The sequence below is a fragment of the Falco rusticolus genome, chromosome 12 (genome assembly GCF_015220075.1).
Source record: "Falco rusticolus isolate bFalRus1 chromosome 12, bFalRus1.pri, whole genome shotgun sequence".
NCBI lineage: Eukaryota > Metazoa > Chordata > Aves > Falconiformes > Falconidae > Falco > Falco rusticolus.
The window spans coordinates 4,649,072-4,672,704 of NC_051198.1; the positions used below are offsets into that span (position 1 = coordinate 4,649,072).

The window sequence follows — 23,633 nt, forward strand, 5'->3', positions numbered from 1 at the left end:
ATTCCTGTGAGGGATGTACGCTTTTAAATGTACTGCTCTACTTATTTGAAGAGATCTGTCAATGACAGACCCTGTACTTTCAACATACTTCTTATTGTTCCTTGGTGAGTACCCATGCATAGAAATTTTATTGAAGTTGTGTAATTTTCACTCTCCAGACATTTGCAGCTATCATTGATTTGACTGTAACAGAACTTGTTGGGTGCAAAAATTTGATAGTAGTTTAGAGTTGCTTTAATTTTTTAATTGTGCGTGTTCATGGATCAATTTCAAATTAAAAAAAAAAATCTGTAGCTATTAGAGATTTATTTTTTCTGATGTTTTCCCATAATCATTACTTTTGCTGCCATCTCTACCGTTCAACCAATTAATAATTCACCAAGCCTGTAATGAGACAGATGTTTGTTGTAGGAGTTTACACAGATCTTTGCTACCTTCAGACTGCTCGGGAGGAGGGACAGGATAATCAGCCTGTTGCATAGTTCAGTGGTAAGCATAGAGATCCTGGGATGTGAGCATGCTGTGAGCTCAGACTCTAGCTGCACTGCACAATTAATCTTTGTGAAGGTAAAACACTTGTGATGGCATCTGGTAGGAAGAGCTGCAGTGGGGGTGAGGTATGTTTTTTAGGTATATTGTGTGGTGGAATGCTTGCAAAGTAAGAATGTGTCCATGTCTTTATTTTCTTGGCATCTGTTTTTCTCTGCTCTTTTTTACCTTGTTCCACAGGACCTTCCATGAAAGGTGTAATCTTGGGAGGAATGGGTGGGTTAGAGCTAGTTTTAGTTGCACCTGGCCTCCAGCTCTTCCTGCAGATAGACTGCTCCTGTTCTTACTGCTCAGCTTCATAGCGTCTGAACTGCATACGGATAATGAGTCCATTTTCTTCCTCAGTGGCAACAGGGCCAGACTTTGAAAACTTCCTTTGCTCCAGTTAGATCCCTGGTTAAATCTGAAAGCAAATGGGAATATCCCTTTCATGTGATTTCATAAAGAGATGGTTCCAAAAATCCTTACTTTAGTTTGGTTGGGAACTTAGAACAGATAAGACAAATGTATTTCACTTGCAGCTCTACACCCAGCAGAAGAGTTACTGGCCTTTGATAAGTAAGTATGCAAAAGTAAAGATGAGCTTGGGAAGTGGATATACTAGGGAAGTGGGATCTGTATTTTTGGGTGGAGTGACTCAATGCTAGCATGGAGGGGCTTGCAAATACAAATATCTGTGTAATTAGCCCTTTTTTGAAACATTTTTAAATTGCCTTCCATTTTGTACTCTGAAATTTGCTGCTCTTCTCCCTCACTACAATAAAAATTCTGTATGGTAAGTGCTGAAAAGTGTATTATTAGTTCTCTTCCTCCTCTATGGAATTTGATGTTTACCCTCATCAGTGGCGTATAGGAAACCTGCATAATAATAATAATAATGGGTTATTTATTTGTCCTTAAAATGTAGTCCTTTTGGTTTGTTTTTAAGAGGTTATTCAGAAAATAAGCAGAGCATCTGGAGAAAATACGTTTGCTGGCACTATAGCTTAAATACATGTTTGTCTACCAATGTTAAGGTGACAGCTGGGAGAAGGAAAACTTGAAATGTTTTTTAGTTTGTTGCTGACTGTTAGGCAGGCTTTATCTGGGTGAAGAAAGATCTGAATCTGGAAATTTCCACCAATTGGTAGTGTCCACATTTTCATGTACTTGCAGTAATTCTGTATCAGCTGTTTTAGTTGTTCGTAACATTCTCAAGTCTTTTTGCATTAAAACTGCTGACAAGCATATATATTATTTGCTTTCTTTGGAGCTAAAAAGCATATATACTCTGAAGTATATCCTGTCTGTTTCATAACAAGAACATGACCAGCTCTTATTCGTTAGCCTCCCATACAAAATTGTGTACACTGTTTTCTGCCTGCTGTACCTCCCCTTCCTCAGTGTCTGTAGTTCACATACTAAACATGCACTGGTACAGTGTCTCCAGGAAATGCTTCTTTAATATACCATGATATTTATTCCAGAAACCAGGATGGTGATGTGAGAATGCAGGTCTTGAAATGCCCATCTTTGAGAGATTTATTTTTCTCATCAGGGACAAGTCGTGCTGCCTTTTTTTTTAATTTTTTTTTTTATTTGGCAAGGATAATGCAAACATTGCTTATCATAGCTTGCAATATATATCTTCTTGTCACAAGCAGATGTTGCAGCAGAATAGGGCAATGGGCATGATGTTGGTCTGGCTGCTCTACTGACTTGCCGAGTCGCAAACAAGCTATTTAATCTCTGCTTCTGAGCTATCCCCTCCTTCTCCTGGAGCACCCTAGCAAAGAAAATTCCGCCCTCACACCTGCAGCAGCTCTGGCATAGAGGGTGGGCTGTCCTGCATAGATTCCTCGCCCGCCCCGCTCCACCCCCACCCTGTGCTGCACTCCAAAGTGACAGGGACGCTTGGCTCCTGCTCCCTGCCACATAGCCCAGTGCCTTTGAGTCTGGCAGTAAGTCCATTGTGTTGAACTGCCACAAATCACAGATGTTGCTCTGGTTTAGGCTGCATGCATGTTGTCATTTTGTTTCTAAATAGCCTAATAAGGTGTATTTGCTGTTTAATGTAGTGTTAGGATAGGCTATGGGGATATCTATGCAGGCACAGGTGTTCCCCCTCTAACAGCATGTGGCTGCAAAAGCAAATGGGTCTCCTCTTTACTCTCTCTGGCAGACCTTGTTGCAGGTGAGTGACACCACAACAGCCTGGCAGCATTTACCTGGCATTGCTGTTTAAGTGCAAGTCACAATCCAAGAACTGTGCCATAATTCAGAGTCTCATAGGGTTCATCCAAAGCCTCAGGATCCTTTTCCATGTCCTCAGTGTGTTTTGTACTGGGCCTCTGCTGAGAGTGAGTTTGGAGAAACTGCCATCCACACTGCTCTCCCTTCCCGAACAAGCGCAGCAATTTGACAGCACACCCGTTTGGTTTTGTTTGGTGATATCCATTGCGCAAACTTCCTTTGTCTGTGGCTGCTTAGCAGGCAGTATAATTTATCCTAGTTTAATGTGAGGTATTAAGCCTTTTGTGCAATTCTGACTGTTCCTTTTTAGACAGGACGAATGTTTTGTAAGAAGAAAGGCAACAAAGTAAAGATCATTACATATGTTGTCCTTCCTGCTGTGTTTTAACTAAACACCATCTGCTGAAAGGCTGAATCCCCTTTGGAGAGACATCAGTTGTCTACTGAAGCACTTCTGAAAAACTTGTTGTTTTAAAGAGGAGAGTGGCATTTGGATAGTCTTTAAAGGAATTTTGAATAGTTGAAATAGCACCTGTTCTGGGAAACACTTTATACTGTCAGTTGTTATTTTGAGTGTTTATGGTGTAGTAGGCACTATAGAATAGAGGAGCAGAATAACAGTATTTTGAAAATCCAACAGTAAGGATACTAAATAGCTCTGAACATGTGCTAGTCTTTTACATCCAAAATTTCAGAGGGATCCCCTCACTTTGAACACCTAAATTTCTATGGCTAATCTTTTTTGCATACTTCAAGTGTCTAGAACAAGGAAAAGCAATAGATTGTAAAAGCTGGATGAAAAAAATGCACCAAAAAAAGAGCCGCTTCTGAAAGTGTTGGCATTAACTGCTTGGAAATAATAGAAAGGTATTGTGCTAGGTCGTTAGGATTTACCAATTATTTGTAAACAATCTTAAACACTTGGTGCTGAGGAATCAAAATAATTTTCTTTTACAGCTATTTTTCAACACAAGAGAGGCCTCTAGCTAGCAAAATAATTTCAGGCTTCCACTAGATGTGTTAGAAGAGCAAATATAATTTAAGTCACTGATTCCTGCCTGTATACTAATGCTTATCAGGTTATTTCAGTAACATGCATGTTAAATTAATATTTGGATTTGCTGTTGATGGACTAACAGTGACAATTGAGTTCTTTTGAAACTGGACTCTGTTCTTGGGGTCAGTTCTGTCCATTGGCAGGCTTACCAGCTGAGTAGAACTGCTACTTATACAAACTTTTAAGGTTGCCAACAGAATGATCAATCGAGTTCACAGCATGAGTAATCTGTGAAGCAGGCTAGGAACTTCAGGAGAATTGTCTTGCTGATCAAAGATTACCTGCAGGTTACAGTGAATCTCTTTGTTAGAAAGGTGCAAAAACTCTTTGAACCCCTGTGCCTCTAAATAAATCCCCCAGCCTGGGTGGGGATGTCTGTGAGAGTAAGGACTGGGTAGAACTGGAGTGCCTGAGGACAAGATGTGATTCACCATATCACAGTTGGGGTCAGCAAAGTCAAATAAGGAAATGAAAGAGAGTGAGAAATGTCTGATACTCCAGGCATGCTGGCTGCCAACATTAAGCAGAGCAGTCCTGCAGAAGTATTTAGTAATTTGCTTTGCTGGATTTGAGATTCAGTATTTTGCAGCACTGGAAACTTGAGTGTTTAGAGCCTAAAGCAAGATATTTTGGGGGAAAGGTGAACCCCCTGTACCTGCTGAAGACATCGGATGGGAGTTGTGTTATAATGACTATAATGAGGCTAAGATTTGATTGTACATCATCTAATTCCAAATTTCTGAACTAATTCTTGGCTGTGTTTATTCTTGTTTGACCTTCTTAAGTCTAGAGGGGGCGGCTTTGGCTTTTTGCCTTTGTGCCAGCATTAGTAAATCCGGCATCTCTAAAACTTCTTGAATTCTGGGTAGTTCAACAGAATATTTTAAGCACAAGGAATTAGAAAATCAGTGATGCGTCTAAATCATTCTGTCATTAAAAAAAAATAGATCTGTAGTCTGAGACTATTTTGGTGCATTTTGTTTAGCTTGAAAGATGAGACTAAGAACTTCCTACTACTTGATACAGTTTGGGGAAAAAAAAAAGTCTAGGAAGGCAGATTGCATTCCAGAAAACTGTGGAAACAATTACATAATTAGGTTGTATTTATTGTTTACAAATAGGCATTGTCTTAGTTCCAAAACTTGCTTCTAAATTTTTAGCTTGCAGCATTGTTGTAACCTGATAGTAAAATAAGTGTAGCTGAGCTTGATTTAGATTTGATGTTTTATTGTGCTGTAATAGATAAGACTTCTGTTCCTAAAATGTTGCAGTAAGAAGGTTTTTGAGGTCTCTGAAAATGAAACTGTGAGGAAGAGGTTAGATGGAAAAGCTGTGTGAATTACTTACATTCACTGTCAACACCTGGGAAAATTTCTGGTTTTTTCTTTTGAGTAGTCTTTTATAGCATTTATACTACATTCTGAAGTACTAATCTGTTACTTGAAAATGACACCTTTATTATTTTATGGTAGAAATCTTTCACACTTCAGCAGGCAATCGTTTTCCCTTTGCCAGGTTTCTTTTTTCAGCCAGAAGCCTTTTGCTGTATATTGCTATCTGTGAGCCTTTTGAACAGCATAACAAATTCAATAGTGCCTATGAAGCACACACTAATATTTTCAGTGCTACTATTCTTTGTAGCGCACACCAAGACAGGACAAAAGAAAGATGCACATGAGAGAATGCATAAGGTGACTTTATCTAGTGTATTGCCTTTTGAAGGTGGTGGATGGCCCTCTGAGGAGTGGTCCGAGGTATGAGTGCTTCCACATTATGAGATTAAATTTTGCTTTGTAGCTATATATGGATATGTGGATGGCTAACTGCCCTGAGAGGGCTCATCCCCTGCCTTGTGCTAGCTTTGGAAGAAGAGTGGGACAGTTTAGCGAGCTAACTGGCAGAAAAGTTCTTGTGGGACTTGTTGCTGACCATTTAGTTTCCTGAACTAGCTCCCTGGAGGGATATCAGGTGAGCAGTTCAGCCAGCACAAAGACTGACATAAAAGGACTGGGTTACATCTTGCTGTAGCAAAGACAAAGTGCTTCCTGTCTGGGAAGAATGAAAGGTGTGAAGAGTTACCAGTCAGGAGAGCATCTCTTGGAAGTGGAGAGGTTTAAGCATGGCTTGTTGAGCTACAGCTTTGCAGCACTGGAAATAACAAGTTGCAGGGGTATCTGATCAAAGATAGTGGATATGCCAGAAATGCCGTCAGGATTGAAACAGATAGGGTTCCCAGTTTGTGCACCTGCTACTGCTGGAACTTGCGTACCCATCAAATGGACAGCACTTATAATATAAAATTGGATCCTGTCTTTTCATTAAGAGAGGAGGTTGCAACTCTTATTTTATGTTAAAAGCTTTTGTCTGCTTCTGCATAGAAGAAACATGTTCCCCAATGCTTCTGCTGTTGAACAGAAAAAGCCAATGGATGTGTAAAACTAACTGCAAAGTGGATAAATCTTTAGACTGAATTTGGCTGGATTTGAAATAGGTTCAACAGGATCAACCAACCATCACATTAATGTGTTAAATTCCATAATATGAAAAATTCTTGTGCTGGAAAATTAAAAGCTGATCTCCAAATAATTTATTCAGCATCAGGCAAGAGGAAAAAAATTAATCAGATTAAACAGTAACATATTTCTTATCCACAAAAGTTATTCCATGATATTTTAGAGTATAAACACCATGAGCTGACTTCTGGAACTATCACACAATCAAAGTACAGGGCTATGTATGCATGTAAGGCTATGTGTCTGGTCCCCACTCCAAATTCCAGTAAATCACAGATTAAATTGAGATGTGGTTTATCTGCATTTGTTTCCACTTATCAAACATTTACTGTCTTCAAATTCCCTGTCTTCAACTGGGAATTCTGTGACAGTGAGAAATGGATGAAAGTGGGAAGTCTGGGGACAAGGTGCAACTAAGGAGGCGCAGACACCTTCCTGGCCCTTTTCAGAGAGCTCAGTCTTGTCTGGTGTAATTTGGCCTTTTGAAACTGAAACAAAAACATTTTCTGGTACTCATGGGATGAAAGGGATTTTGGTTGCCCTATCCAGAAAACACTGGGGTGAATTTACAGACTTCGGGTGCCACTGCAAAATGATGATTGTTCCCCTTGGAACGGTAGATCCGTCCTGGGAATTCTTAGTCCCTCCTATGCTATGTCATATCAAAAAAAGTTTATGGCATTGCTCCTGGCTGTCTTGTCTCCCTTCAGGCAGGGACTAAAGCAGTAGCTTTCGAAGATCATGTAGCAAAGGCTTAGTACTTACCTCAGCCAAGGAATGAAGGTCCTGAGTCCTAGACCTTGGAGGCACTAGGAGCCTGAATTCTGGGCCAAGTGGTCTGTGGTGCAAATCTAGGTTGTTCTTCTGACAGGATCCTGGTGAATTTTTGAGAGAAAAATGCTGTCTGGCTTATCAAGCAGGCTGAACATCACTCGGAAATTACACTTCCACTTATTAGCTTGGCCACGCTTCTTTACAGGAGGCTGTTTACTCTAGTTCTCAAAAGCTGTACAACAGAAGTACCCTGAAAAGTCCCTCTAAGCCCTTTGAAAATAAAGTTTTTCTTTGTCATGTCATCAGAAAATGCTGTGTAAGAGAATACTTGCACCTGCTGTATCTCCCATAATTATCCTGAACTCGGCACTGGATTTTGTGTTCCTATTTTTAAAAGCCATCTTGCTAAATAGATGTAGAGAATGTTCCTTTGGAAGAGTTAGTGAGCAGCAGCGCAGCATTAGGGAATCACCATGAACTTGGCATGCCTGGTATCAGCTGAGAGACTGAAAGGAGGAAGATAAGGGAACTGAGTAAATGAGCATGGTTTTTTGTGTGCAGAATACTGACTTGCAAATCTGGCAATGACAGAAAGAAAAACTCTCTTTTTAAGTCCCTTTCATGTAGTACCAATCACCTGAAGGATAGTTGGAATCTTTTTCTGAAGGCATTTATCTTATATACTGTTTAAGATGGAATAGTTAACCAAAGGAAAAAACCCTTGGCTTGCAAGCATTTGAAATAAGCATCTACAAAAATAGACAGCAAAGCAGAGATATTGCAACCAGAATTCTGCATACTGATTGCCAGGTTTTGAGTCTGTTTATAGAAGCTGGCAGCCTTGCATGAAACAAGAGCCAAGTCGTTGGTTACAGCTTTTGAGAAAGCAGAGAAAACAAAGAGAAGAAAAAGACATACAGAGCTCCTGTTTGGATATGCTACGTATGATTAAACTGAGGTTTACAAACCTTGGAGCCACATTCTGCAATTTGCATGGCTTATGCTCAGCAGAGTTACGCTCAGAACATAAGGGGAGGGCTGTGAAAAGTTGGCTGTCAGTCCCTCACCTGCCGTATCAGTTGTGGAGCCAGCTGGGGACTGCTTCAGTCTGCACTTCAATTTAGTACAGGCTTAGCCCAGCCAGTAGTTGAAGCACCTGCTGGCTGTCAAAGCAAGAAGGCCATGAGTAGTAGTGAAGGCTGTGCTGGCTTACGTGTAGGGAGATACTATGTTTCGTAGGAAAATGCCTACAGCAGACCTATCCAACAACTACGTTGTAATATCTGAATGGCTCAGCACAAACCATGCATGCCGTCTGAGCAACAAGATGAGTATGTTTGGGCAATGAAGTGGGGAGAGAGGGAAAAAAAGAGTTAAAACTTAGTGGGTCTCTCCCCCCCCCCCCCCCCCCCCAGTTTTTTTTTTATGTGTTCAGTAGAAATACACTGCAGGGCTTGTCTGTGCTTAAACTTGCCTAGTTTAATTAAACTGATCATTTAATCAACGTTAATACCTCAATGTGTGCATGTATCATTTTCTGCTTCTTTGTATGAGTTTTGTGCTCCCCTGTAAACTACAGAGCAGTTTTAACTGGACTGACGAGCATTGCCAAATGTGTTTGAAGAGTCCAAATTGCGACGGCCAGTCTTTCACATTCTTTTACTTAGTGTGTAAATGTTCTGTTTTGGGAAGATGTATTGTGCTGATAGTTCTTTTGGGATTATTCAGGACTGTGTAGAGGTCCTGTCCGAAATGGTGTAAGTCATAGGAAGCCTTATTCTGTCTTGATCTTTGAGTCTTTTCTTGATTTACTTTTGGCCTTGGGGAACCAGCCAAAGATACTAGACTGGAATTCCTGGGAGAAGGAATTGCTTGCTTATGTTTGACTTTTTGTAGCCTGCATGCATATAAAGCAAAGCAATCTAGAATACATCGTTGATTTCTCCTCCAGCATGAGACTGATGGCAAGACTGTAGATACTGGCTGCTGCTTGGCAAAATGTTGATAATGATGTCAGAACAGGACATGTGTGCGCCCCCCCCCCCCCACCCAATTTCTAGACAGGAAAACATTAAGAAAGGGGTAGCTGTATTAAATGAAGTGGCTTTTATGAGAGAAAAGCAATAATGAATCTAAATAAATTATGTAAAACTCCTCTAAAAGGTTATTAACTTATAAGAGGGCAGAAGTGTAGACTATTTCAATGCTATAGGAGTGTGAATCCATATGAGGATAAAAGTTTAGACAGAGCTGAAAACTTCTGGTTGCAATGAATATTATCACTTGAGAACAAAATAGATCACACCAAAAAGTCCTCATCGTTTGTGGATCTTTACAAAGGAGGGATTTGTATATGCAACAATATGGGTGGTGGTGGTGGTTGCCTGTTTGTACCAACAGACATTCACATACCCAGTGTTAACCAACAGAAGTACCTAATGCTCTACACTTCAGTTACAAAGCGGCAGATGCACAACTGGGTGTGCTGCACCTAACAGTACAGTAGGATAGAAGAACGTGAGCCGTAATAAAAAAATTACTGCAAGTGGGTACATGGATGATATTAGCGGAATCATTTCAGTGTGTAGATGAGGAACATATTTTCATCTTATCTAGATGAATGAGCTAATTTGACTGGAGGCTATTATTTGCTTTTGCATTTATATATTTAATGAGCATTTCAGGAGGGAAATTGAGAGGAAAACAGATGTGAAAGGTCTCTCTCTACTTTGTTTTCTAAAATGAACCAAGTTCCAGACCTGGGTTAGTCTGCCACCACCATCAAAAATGGATCATTTTTCTTGTGATTAAAGAAAATCACCATTAAAGCTATGTTCTGTAGGAGGTGTCAGCACACAGTGAAGAAGGCACTGTTCACTGCTTTGGAAAGGAGCTCCACATTTCACTTCCACACAAGGTATCTCTGTACTCAGGCAGTCTCGGTACATGCAGGACTTGGAGCAGACCTCAGCCTAGGTCGTGGAATGCAGAAAACAGCTGTTTTGCCTATAAATAAACCAAGAGCCTCTTCTCATACAAGACTTTTTTAACAGATATGTGGTAGGAAACGAATTGTCATTTTAACTATTGGTGTTTGGATAGTAACGGGATTCACATTCTAATGTATGAGAGTCACACTGTGATCAGGTTTCAGTCTTATCGTGTTGGTATCATGTTATAGTAAAACCACTTGTGCTGCAAGAGTTAAATCTGTCAGCTTTTCTGTTTCTAATCCCCAGGGTGCCAGAGGTTTTTATTTTGGGTAGAAAACAAAACTGCATGGGATTTACTCAAAAACATCTCCATGCACCAGTGATTATTCTGTTGTTTCATTCTCTTGTTAGATGCTTACTTTTTTTAATATATGAATTAACACAGAATTTTACCATGGGGGGAAATGCCTGTTTGATCTCCTGGGCTGATTTGTTTTCATTTTTTGGCTTTGGTTTGGGTTGTTTATTTTTTGGTTTGGTTGGGCTTTTTTTTTTTTTTTTTTTTTTTTTCCCTCCTTTTTTTCATGTGAATCCACAGAGCAGCAGTAGGAATTCCACTGATCTTGCCAGCTGGCTCAGTCCCTGGTGACAGTTTCTCAGTGACCAGCTAGTTCAGATGGCTCCGCTTGACCTTTGGCTACTTGCGGATACTCCTGCCAGGTAACTACGTGCATTTGTGATAACAAGTAATGTGAATATTTGTCATATAGTGGGATACTGTGGCAGTAAAGGGGAAAAATCTTTAACTAGCAGCCAGAAGTTCTACCACCTGTTTAACGGGTATAAATCAATCATCGAATTAGCCCCAAAACAGCAGGCTTCCGCTTTCCATTACACTCAATTCTAATCAGTCGTTATCAGAGAGCAACCTTGGCTGTACCTCGTGCTCGTGGAAAAATAGCAGTTTTCCTCATCTCAGAACAAAAGCAGGAGCTTTGAATTGCAAGGGTATTTGCTCAACTGCAGTCTAGCCCTGTACCAGCCTTGCTGAACCCGAGCAAGCTGGGACAAGAACAGAGCCAGCAAAATTACCGATAGCGAGTGTTGGATCCGCCCAGTATGAGAAGAGCCCGGCACTCCCAGTTCCCGCAGTGCTGAGCAGTTCGTGCAGCCCTGGGACTGCAGCGACTGCTGTCGGAGATGGGCAGCAGCCAGGTCCTAGCACCAGCGATCTTCCTTAAACGCTTCTGGCTGCCTTTTAAGGGGCTGGCCTGGGGCCATGGTTTGAGTTTATGTCATCTTATCTCCTGATTGCTTGGGCTGGAGGGAGGGGAGAAGCTTTTAACCCTGAGCATTTCTGTCCCTTCTCCTGAGTGGCAGCTGGAGCAATTGGAGACTAAGGAGAGCACAGCTCCCTTTAAAGGAGCTAAAGGAGATAAGGCACAACTCCTTTCTTCAAAGGAGCTCTGGACCCCTTCAGTCTTTCTCTCTGTTTTCGCTCTGAAGTGTAAATGCCCCATTTTTGAACAGGACTGCCAACCCAAAAAATAAAAGGAAAAATGCTTGAATTATGTTTAATAGGCTTTGACATTCTTGTATTTGCTTTGTGGTTTCTGAGATTTGGCATTCACTTGGAGGAAGAATGGGGGACTATAATAAAATTCTTCCTTCTCTGTCTTAAAAAAAATATAAAAATCTACAGTTGATGTTTTTCTCAAACCATACATTGAAAACAAAACAACCCCCACCCCACCCCCCAAATGCTAAAATAAGAAATTTAAGCATAGTGGCTGTTCACCTAACAAAATTGGCATTGACAGTCATGTAGCCACCCCCCGCGGTAAGCAGTGCCTCTGGTTACCCCGGTTTCTGGAGCAGCAGGCATGTCCGAGTCCCATACAACACAGGCAGCCCGAGTTGGGTATTAGTTCTGAATTTTATGCTAATAGCTCTAAAAGGTTTCATTAAGCTTTTCTTCTCAGTTTAGCCAATCAATTAGTTCTCAGAAAGCAGCTTACATGCTAGCAGCCCTGTCCTCAGGGCTGTGGTTTCTATTCTGTTAACAGAATATTTGGTGTGTTATTTCTCTGACAAAAGAACCCCCTCCCCTTCTGTGATATGACCTCTCTGTGTCAGAGATGTTAATGAAAATACTTTTCTGATTACAGTTCTTCTGCACTGGTTAAAAGGGTTTTTCAAGTAGTACAATAACCTTCCAATAAGGAGAGGATAAAATGGTCCAAATTTCTTACAGCACGTTTTGCCATGGGGAGGGGGAATTGCTTAGTTCTCCGCAGCTGGGTCCAGCCAGACTTCTCTCTGGGACAGGTTCCCTGAGCAGACCCTCTGCTGAGGCCAGCAGCTGTTGCCTTTCTTGTTTGTTAGAGAGAGGATATTAAATGTTCTCCCTGCTGCTCTCTGAACAGAATATATGCATAGTCAACCAGTTAGTAACTGAGGATGGTAGCTAAGGGGGTGAAAGGATGGTCTATTGATAAGGGTAATAGGCATCTGCAGGCCTCTAGGGAAACTTGCCAAAACCTTTTTCTAGTAACTGCAGGGATTATCTAAAAATCAATAATAAAGGCGGTAACTAGGAGAAGGAAAAATACATCTCTAAGGGAAGCCGAATTCTGTAAGTGCTCTAGAAGAGCAATCATGGCAGGATTTAGTGTAATTGTAAAGCAAATCAGATTGAGGAAAATTGTTTTAAAAAGGACCCTTAGCTGGCAGTAAGGACCATATGTTCTTTCTTATCTCTGCAGAAATACCCTACTTTTTTAGCATATTGACTTATGTGAGTAGCTGTCACAGTTATTCTGTGTTATTCCTAGCAGATGGTCTGTAGTAATGATGTAATCTCTTCTCATGGCACTTCGAAATGCTAGTTTGGTTTGTGTGTGTGCATTAACACTTTATCGTTCCAGAAGAGCGGTAATTGCTATTAATACTGAAATCTTATTTTGTCCGTGATGCTGTTTAGATCAGGAATATCAGCTGTTGAACAGAAGTCTTTAAATATGTAATTTAACACTGTCTGTAAAATTGAATCTGGGTAGGACTTCACAAACACTGATTTCTTTTTCGTTTCTAGGGGCAGGATTTTTAGTGAACTTATTTCATTGTAGCATCTAGGAACACTGGCCATCAGGCTCCCCTGTGTTTAGATAAATGCATGAAAAATATAAGAAATATTTCTGCCTCCTCGTAGCTAGTGACCTGTAAGGCATATTTGTAGCCTTTTAAATGTCTGCTTGTATAGAGTAAATGGGAGTGTGGGCCCCTTAGCTGCTTTCTAAAAGGTTCAACTTTGTGTTTTGAGGGTGTGGAAGTTAGGTGCCTACATGCTGTTAAAAATCCGTCAATTAATCTCACTTAGAAGGGACAGGGAATTGTGTTAAGGTTTTTTCTTTTGTTTTATTCCTGCCTTTGTTCTTAAATGGTTGTGTGATATTGGGCAACTCTGTATCAAATCTAAACAATGTAGCAATTAAAAGATTAGCTGCTATCTTCCCACTCCAGAGTCTTCCCCACCTGTGCTATTAGCACTCTATTTCTTTCCTTTTTCTTTCCTCACTCTCTCCACTATTTATTTGAAAGGCCATTAACTTATATGAGTTTCAACCTTCCCTTAGCCTAATGCTTTCCATTATGTCTTTTCCCTGGCTTGCTGTGTCCCATCCTACAATAGTATTCTTACCCGCTTTTTAACTAACTCGGCATACAAAGTGCTTTTCTGAAGTCCAGACTGCTAAGAAGTGGTTTTTATATAGATAGATAGATAATAAAGTAGATCTATTCGAAGGCAAATGCCTGGTTCATGGAGAACTGATCTTTTACCAATCTGTGTTGCATTATATCTCATTTTTCATACTAAACTTTGTATCTTTGTTTTTGTAAAAGTATATACCTTTAAACTTTGCATGTTGTCAAGGCTAGGTTAACAGATCCACAGCTGATTGTGTCCTGTTTTCCTTCACTTCTTAAATATAGCTGCCATATTTGCAACTCTCATCATATGATACTACCCCCAAATTATTTTCACTGCTTACTCCCAGATCTCTAACTTCATATGGCAGTTCTTCTAGAAGTCTGGGATGGAAATTGCCTAGCACTTCCTCTTAGAATCATTAAGATCTTCAGGTTTTGCTTCTACCTGGGGAGTGGCGATGTCTGTATGTGTTCCCACTCTGGCCTATGTTCCACTGGCTGCCATTATCAGTGTAGATGGTCATGTAGGATTTTAAGTTTTTAGCTTAATTTTGAAACCTGTTTATTTTCATTGTTTATCTTTGATTTCTACCTGGCTTTATTCCTCCCACCTCAGTTTCAATTCTGCTTTCCCTGAGTTGATCTGTTAAAAGTGCAAAGAACTTCTGTCATCTTTCTAGTGTGCTTTGTGAGATCTAATCCATCTTTACTGCTGCAAAGTCTTTTATTATCACACTTCCTTATCACTTTCAGAAGTAATCTAAACTGATCGCTTTATCGTCAGTATGTCTTTGTGCCTGCTGAATACCTAATATTTGTTATTTTCAACATGGTTGGTTATTCAGTTTGGTTTGGACACTTTCCTACATTTTTGTTCTCTTCTTGTTGAGGATACAAACTCATGATACAAGATAGACAGGAATTTTATTCAAGGAAGCTCCAAGCTTCCCACTTCTGACTATAGAAATTCTTTACCTTATATTATAAATATTAGGTGTATTGATTTCCTTCTTGATTGCAGAACTGTACATATTGTATTCTTCATTTTATCTATTCAGATTCCTTAATTTCACATTTAAGGCCTAAACTGCACAAAGGTCTTTGAAACCAGATGGCTGCACAGACAATTACTAATGCAGTTTTACAAGTATAGAAGTGTACCCCTCAGTGTTTGATATAGGATACTGTTGGCCTAAGGGATGTATTTTTTTAATATATTAAGAGAAGCCTTAAAAATGCATATTTGTTTACTGAAAACCATATTCCAATAAGGAGACCTGCAAGTATGTTTTGAATCTGGACTTCGACATTTCTCTAATAGCAGGATTTTTAATAAAATACTAAAGTGTTGATTACGAGGTACCATTCGTATTAAAAAAATACTGTCCTTAATTCCTTTTCTTTTTCCCTGGGTGGAATTAGTCACACGGTAATATTTTTCTGAATTAGATGGTAAAAACACTGATAAAATCAGTTTGGAATCATGGATAAGTCCTTATTAAAATATATTATACTGTGCCTATAAGGCTTACTTGTAATAAGAATGTAGCTTTTTCTGCCATAATTACTTAAGATTATAAACTCTTGGGAACTGTTTTTATACTGTGTAGTTCTTAGCACAGCTTCAGGCTCAGTGGTCATGAGGTACTTCTTGCTATGTAGATGCAATTAATCATGATAATTTTGTCATATGCAAACCTTTCCCATACAGCAATGACAATTTAGATTAAGATTCCAGAAACATTATTTCATTTGGCATCCATACAGAAGTGAACAGCAGCCCAGCCCCACTCAGGCTACTGTCAGAAGCAGTCCCACAGAAATACAAGACCTTTTGGGCTGTCCTCTTTAAAGAAGCAGAACTTGGTTCTTGGATGATGATGATCCACTGGAGATCATGGCAAAACATTTGTCTTTTTTCTCTGCAGAAGTGCTTCTGTCTTTGTGCTAGCCAATACTTTCCTAGTAAGTGCTGTAGAAATAATAAGATAATTTATACTTCTCTACTTCAGCATTCTCGGCTCCAAAATGGTTTCCATAATGAGCTAATCCTAACATTTCTGTTGTGAGCATTACTGCTGCCATTGCTGCTTTTTTTTTTTTTAATCTGAGTGAGCTTATGAGACAAACCCTTGGAAGTTATATGAAAAGAGTGCAAGTTGCTCCATATTCCCTGAAATTATGTTGAACAGTCTTTGTCAGTATCAGAACTTACACACATCTTTTATCTTTTCAGCTCCCATGGAAACTGCTTTTTATCACTTCTTTTGAGTATGAAGCTATGTCTGTAAAGTGAGATGAATCAAAAATCAAACTATGAAGACCTCCCAAATTCAAGGTAGTGCTTGTCAGGTATAATGTAGGTATTTTTTTCCTGTTCCTGGCAATGTTTTTGCAGCAGATTGTGAAAATTAATGTATTCATGGTAGATAGGCGGCTTTTGCAGGTGAATTCACCCAAATGCTATAATCTAAAGTCCTTGATTTTCCTATGAGTATATCTAAATGAATAGGTTTAAATGAGTACTCCTCCCAACTTTCTCAAACCTTTATGCTTTTATTTCTAATTGTAAAATATCACCAGTGAAAAGTGAGTTAGGTATGCATTTCTCATGCATATAGCTGTAGGCAGTATGCAAGCGTATGATATAGTTTCTTCCTGGATCTGCAAAAGGGTGGCCTTAGAGCCTTCACTGTCAATTAGAACTTCCACTTGATGCTACACAGTTAAAGCTATTATTTTTTCCCTTGTAATAAGCACAGACATTTGCAAAAGTTGCAAAAATCAGAGGCTTCTTACCCTGCTCCATGGGAAATTATGAATAGAACCAACCATCAGCACTGTTAACTCCTGTGGACAATTACTCAAATCCTCTGGTCTAGAGGAGTTTGTTTATGACACAATTGCTAAGTCACTGTTGATTTAAAAAATGGATAAGCCACCAGCAAGGCAAAAAGTGGTGTGCCAGAAGGGCTCCTAGCGTCCTTCCTTTTCTCTGTGTTTGTGTGGAGTTTGGTCTCTCACCTAAATGCTATTTTGAGACAATGCTTTTTCCTGTCTCAATCTCATCTCTTAACTGGCCTATAGCTAGTAAGTAATGGTTTGCCACTTAAGGGTTTGGAGGTGAGAGAAAGGTTATTGTAATTGCATAATGCTGAACTGGGTATGACATGCTGTCCTTCCCCTGTATGTTGCAAGAAGTATGACTGAATAGAAGACAGAAATTGGAAGTAACAATGACTACTTCTCACCCTGGGTTGGAGCCTGGATATTAAATACCAGTTAAAGCCCTTAAATCATAGATTCATAGAATCATTTTGGTTGGAAAAGACCTTTAACACTGAGTCCAACCATTAACCCAGCACTGCCAAGTCCACCACTAAACAGTGTCCCCAAGTGCCACATCTACACGTGTTTTAAATGCTTCTAGGGATGGTGACTGAACCACTTCCCTGGGCAGCCCGTCCCAATGCTTGCCCACCCTTTCAGTGAAGAAATATTTCCTAACACCCAATGTAAACTGCCGCTGGCATAACTTGACGCCATTTCCTCTTGCCCTGTCACTTTTACTTGGCAGAAGAGACCTACCCCACTGTACTACAGCCTCCTTGCAGGTAGAGACTAGTTGTAGAGACTGATGAGGCCTCCCCCTGAGCCTCCTTCGCTCCAGGCTGAACACCCCCAGCTCCCTCAGCCACTCCTCATAAAACTTGTGCTCTAGATCTTTCAGGAGCTTCGTTGCCCTCCTCCTCACATCTCAGCACCTCCGATGTCTGTCTTGTAGTGAGGGGACCAAACCTGAACACAGTGCTGCAGGTGCAGCCTCACCAGTGCCAGGTACAGGGGGACAGTCACTGCCCTACTCCTGCTGGCCACGCTATTTCTGAGCCAGGATGCTATTGGCCACCTTGGCCACCTGGGCACACTGCTGGCTCATCTTCAGCCGCCTGTCAACCAACACCCCCAGGTCCTTTTCTGCTGGGCAGCTTCCCAGCCGCTCTTCTCCAAGCCTGTAGCATTGTGTGGGGTTGTTGTGACCCCGACGGTGAGGTATAGTGTTGTTAAATGCTAATGCAATGCTGTGGTGTTAGTGTAGTTACTCTAATGACTGATTCTGATAATCCTGTGACAACATGTATGGAAATAATAGTAGGCCTTTTTATTTAGGTTACATTAGTTGGGTGCTGTAGCAGATGTCAAGCATTTTGAACAAAGCTCGCCGTCTAATGGGTAATACTTCTGCAGTGTAACTCAGTCTGTGTAACGTGGCCAGTTCTGCAGGCAGATGCTTTCATGAGGCTGTACTTTAATTTGTAACTGAAACTTTCGTATGAAGAAGCTCTTTTACTGACTTCATCAATAGAAAATCACTGCCGTGGAGAGTATAAATTATAGTTCCATGAGACATTGGATTTTATTACTATTATTCTGATGAAAATCTTTATTGATCTTCTGCTATTTCTGTTTTAATTGAAGACAAACTGTGCACTTTATGCTCAGAAGAATCCAAGGAGAAAAAAAGGGATTACTTGAAAATCCAAATGAAAGAAAGGTAAAGCCAAAGTTTTTGCCATTAGACTAATTGTAATAGAATTGTGGTTTGGTAAATATGCCTTGTGTTCTTCCAAGAAACAGCAAGCAGGGATGCGTACTGACATGCTGCTTGTGCTGCATTTGAAGAGTGTAATGTTGTTAATTTCAGGCTGCTATTTCTGACTTCTACTGGTACAAACGGAGATTTATAAAAGCTCTGTAAGATCAAGGTAAATCTGAGGAACAAGACTGTATAAAAATTCAACTTAATTCCGTTGGCGCTTCTGAATTTTGTTTTGCTTCCATGGCCCCTCTTCATCTGTTACAAAAATCCTAGCATTTCCCCCATCCTCTCTTCAAAAATTAAGAGTTATTCTTCCTTTGTTGCTTTTATACCTGTCACCTGGTGATGCAGAAGAAATTTGTTTTGCAGTCCAAAAGAGACAGATACCTGGCAGAAAAGGACTGTGGAACTGGAAGCTGAACTGAAAAGATGCAAACATGAGACACCTTCAGACCAAGGGAATGAATACGTCTGCTTTTCTAAGATAAGTCTTCTGCCTTTCAGCTGTAGAGGATTGCACCTTTTCTTTTTCATTTCCTGTGCTTGTTGTCAGTGTATGTTGGAGTGTGTTTCATGATGGAATTCTACACAGAAATGGCTATATTGACTTCTATATGGAGTCACTCATCCCTTCTGTATGAAGTCATGTCTAGCTCCTGTCTATGACACCCACATCTTTTCTAATTATTTCTGAGATAAGGTGAAGGGATAAGAACCTATAGTATTGATAGTATGGATTATGTCTGCTGGGGTTTTTGGTTTGCTTTTTAATGGATACTCTCAAAGATTTAAACAAAGCTGTTTGTCAGCGTTGTCACTTCTTGATGACGTTAGTGGTAAACAAAACGCTCATAGGTCATTATTTGTTTGGTTTGCTGGTAGAACTGATTACTTGGAATAATACCACTAAGTTTGTCTCATGCTGTAAATCCCACCTTAATAAAACATTTTTCAAGGAATAGGTAAAACGAAAATTAGATGTTTCTTTGTGGAATGATGTGCTTTTATACGGTTAAGAAAATATTTTATCCGTAACACCAAGAAAGCCTTCCTGCACAGTTGTTGCCTGTTTTGTTTGAACTTCTCAAAAAGAGAAAAATCAGTGGATAACGTAAAGCTTAAGCACTTTTTTTTCCGCACTGTCTTCCTCTCCCCACATTCTTGTCCTTGAGCCCCCTGCCAAAAGCGGGACCTCCTGCTCAGGCTTTGCTTGTCACTGCTATCAGCAGATTGTCACCTGATGGATGCCCTCCATGGTGTCCTTGGTCTGTGCTGGGACACTACCTGCAGCTCCGTTAGCAGGTGTGGCAATCTGGAGTTGGGAGCTCTCAGTGCAACAACCTGATGTTTGATCTGTGGGGGTTTCAAGGGTTTTACTTTTGCCTAGCTCTTAGTCCTTGGGACCAGATGCCCAGTGGTGGCTGGGATGCATCTTTTGGTTGATTTGATCCAAAAGGAATCCAATTTGCATTTTTTCAAGACTACTCAGTGATATGAACCACAGCGCAAGATGCATAGACAATTGGAAGACTTGCATCAAGTGCATTCTGCAGCCAACCAGATGGTGACGTGGAAGTACCCTTTGATTTGTTTCATCTCTTTTATGTGCTTCAGAAGCTTGAAGATGAGTTTAGTTCTCCTGAAGCGTGCCTGCTGACCATTATTCAGTGGATGCCCTGCAAGCACGGAGCAGCCTCTGGCAGGAGGGCCTGTGCTGCCAGTGTGTTCCAAGCTGTCTTGTGAAGACTGTTCTGAGCTCTGAAGGCAGCCCATCTTCCAGCCCAGTGAGACTGATAACACTGCCAGGGAGGTCTGATGCAGACAAATCCTGCCTGTGAGTACGTGCATTCTTGCTTCATTGCCTGTTCTGAGCAGAAGCTAGATTTCTGGGAGACAAGGAAATCTCCCGGTCTCTCCCCTGGAATGTCCTACTTAGTAATTCTGCATGCATGAGGCCTTTCTGCCCAGTAATCTCATGGAGTATTGGGAATGTGGATGAATATTTGCACTTTATGGCTGAAGAAGCCAGAAAGCTGCTGTCCTGCCACCCACCAATGGGTCAGAAAGAGAAGACTGAATCCTGTTTTCCTGCTCAATAGATTCTGTGAGTGAGTATTCTCTGTATTCACTACTTGAAGCTTTGTATGCCAGCCCCCTGCTCATTATACAGGGAATTCATAACTCTCTTACGTGTCTGTTCTTTTCTCCATGGCTGTTAGATGCACTCTGAGAAGGGAAGAACAAAAGAAGAAAACATTTAAAATCCTAAGACACTCTTAATGTCTGGCAGTTAGACAATATTAATTATACATGTATCTGTGTATTTGGAAACTCAGTAGAACTTTTATTTCTCAACGGTTCAGAAGAACAGCCTTTTCTGTAAAAGGTGTTTTCTAACTATAGACAGATATCAATTCCTTTATTGACTGAATTGATTCCTTCCTCTGCTAATGTGTCTACCATCCTACACTGCCTGATGAAGGTGACTTTGACATAAAAATTTACATCTTTGATAGAGGGGATGAAGAAAGCTGTTTCGTTCCCAATGCTGTCAGTGTACAGCCACTGCACACTGGTGCTTTGAAACAACTGGTTGCTTTCATCATCCTGAAAGTTCCCTGGTATCTGTTAACTTAAATAGCACACCACTCCATATTCTACTTTTTCCATGGGCCAAACATATTATAGGAATGAAGGCAATCTTGGATATTCACCAATGTTATTTTTGTCTCTGACCACAAATTTAATTTGTTCAAAGGCTGATGAGCTTTATGTCTTTGTGGTGTCCCACACACTAGAAAATGAACTCCAAGCTCTCCTTGTCTAGGAAGCATTTGCCAGAACTGATAATACCATTAAGCCAGAATATGCCAGAAGGAATTCAAGTGCAGGTGAGCTCTAGTCTTTATATTGCTGTTGTCCCTTAAGAGAGTTGTTTGAGTCAGTCTCAGATATTTAAACATAAACTTGGAACTTTTTTTTAAAGGAATTCAGAGGCTTTTGAAGGTGCTTTTAAATCATCACAGCAGGAAGATCTAGCGTCATAGTTTTAAGATGATACAGGAAATGAGTATACCTCTTGGGCAGAGTGTTGGGGAATAGGGAAGTTCTGAAGGAATCCTAATGGAAAGACAGCAAGAGAGCTAGTGAAGAGCAACATTCTCTGGTGGTCTGCAGCTGAGAGATGTAAAAGACCCTAGGCATGAAATTCTTCTGCATATCTAGAGAAAGATAGGTCTCTCCTGTATTCTGCACAGCTTGAAAAGAGAGGAAGCACTCAGCCTTACCGCATGACGCATGCTGTGTCTGGCAACGGCTTCCTCCTTCAGAATGTAATTAGCATTGGACTTGGACATATCCAAGAAAGGGCTAACATAGACACAATTTCATTAATATTAATGGACTTGCTAAAGAAGAATACTAAATGTTGACAAGATAATGCACAGCTTTAATATAGACAATTTCTAGAGCTGGCAGGGATTCTGGAGTCTTCCTTGTGGAAAGTGCCCAGCTATAACATTTATTTTCAGTGTTTAAAATTACTCCTGAGAGAGATGTGGGTGAAACCCTGGTCCCTGTTTCAGCCAAAGCACCCACTTCTCTTACTGGCACCTAGCCTTTCACCTCGCTTTTTCGAATAAGTGCTCACATTCTTGAGGCTGAGCAGAGAACATTGAAGCTGTTTTTCAAAATAAACATGGAGCACGTGGTGTCTTTTTCCCTCTACCCAGGGCAGCTTGTTTAATTAAAGTGGAGGACACAAGCCTGTCTGGAAGGAACTCAGGATGGAGAGGAGGTGCAAACCCAGAGGACCACCATGAAACACAGCAAGCTGTTTGTTTTTTGTTTAAATGGAAGAAGGACAAAGGAAGGGAAAAAGGAAAAATCTTGATTCTGGAAAATGAGAAGGTGCTTATCAGAGGAAATGCAGGTGTGTTGATGTATGTATACCAGTGCACAACAGTTTTCTTTCCAGTTCCCATGCTTATTCTAAAGTGTTTTGACTTTTGAAATATATTAAAAGACAGGTGGGTTGTTGCTTGTTTCCGGTGTTGAGAGAGATGAAAAAAGAAGAGGGGGGCAGGTTTTGCACCATTGAAGGGAGGAGAGGCATTTCCTTAATGTCCATTGGTATTGAGTAGAGAGAAACAACCTTTTAGCTTTGTACAGTAAAAAAAAAAAAAAACTAACGTGATATTTTGGTGTTCCTGTTAGGAGAGAAGCATACAACCTCAATGTAAACTTTGGATTTGCTACAGTGCAAAGAGAAACACTATGTTGCTGGTAGTGAAGATGTATTCTTCATGGCAAAACGCTGGGGGAAGCAGTTAAGACCTCCCAACACTTCCATGTTCTCCAGGGCTGTGAGTCTGCAGGTCACAATACTGCTGTGTGACTAAGGGGGGTGGGAGAATTTTTTTCCTCTAGTAAGTCAAATCTTGAGAACTGAATTCTTACCGTTCCTGTAAAGTCAAAGGTAGGGGTGTTGCTAGGAGTAAGAATGCTTGGAAATCTGCTGCTGAGTGCTTTTCTGCCATGTATCCCTCATGTATCAAACTGGGATCTGAGCCTCATCAGCAGTTGGTCGCTGAACCTGCCCCATTGCAAAATGGATGACTTCATCTAGAGAGTTGAGATGTTCCAACAAGTCACCTTCACTTTCCATAACCTGCAGAGCTCTCCAGTCCTGCAGGTGTTGTCAGAGTTGTGCTCTAGGGAAACTTACCCCCTGAAAAAGCTGTGTTAACCTCTAGCAAGTCCCTTGGAATCTGCAGTGCTGTCCCAGACATACAGTGCGAACAAAGCCCAGGGTGCTGTAGCACATTTGTACCAGGGTTTCCTGATTCTAAGTGCAGTGAGATATGGCCTAAAATGAACCATTGTTATAACAATGACAAAGATGCTGGGGTAAAAATAACATTATTTCCTTTGGAAAGAAAAGAGTTCTATTTTTAATTATTTTTTTCATTAGTCTTTCTATTTCACTCTACCAGTGTTTATAGTACAGAGTACAATACTTTTTGTTATGATTGTTCTTTGTGTGACTGGGACATAAGTAGGCATTCTGTAGCAAAATGTCTGGGATACAGAATCCAAAAAGCTTGTGCTGCAGGAAGTTCTAAAAAAGCCCCACACAATCCCCTCCCACCCACCCTCCAAAAAAACCCAAACCCCAAACAAAACAAATGAGCAAAAACCCTAAAAGACTGCCATAGTTTCTGTGTGGAAAGTTATTGTATCCTTTGGAATGTAAGCTTGCCTATCTC

General features: G+C 40.5%; 1 long non-coding RNA gene across 10 annotated transcripts in view; it reads left to right on the top strand.

Annotated features, from left to right (window-relative positions):
• The first annotated feature begins 503 nt into the window (after positions 1 to 503).
• LOC119155968 overlaps positions 504 to 23,633 on the top strand; it is a 36,499-nt gene continuing 13,369 nt past the window's right edge. For 5 of the 10 annotated variants that reach the window (XR_005106932.1, XR_005106926.1, XR_005106928.1 and 2 more), the window contains exons 1-5: positions 504 to 617; positions 16,006 to 16,107; positions 18,246 to 18,321; positions 18,736 to 20,200; positions 22,098 to 22,297. This is a non-coding gene — a long non-coding RNA (uncharacterized LOC119155968). Of the gene's footprint in view, positions 618 to 16,005; positions 16,122 to 18,245; positions 18,322 to 18,717; positions 20,205 to 21,164; positions 21,258 to 22,097; positions 22,298 to 23,633 lie in introns of all 10 variants that reach the window. The other 5 variants (XR_005106934.1, XR_005106933.1, XR_005106930.1 and 2 more) reach the window with 5 other exon arrangements.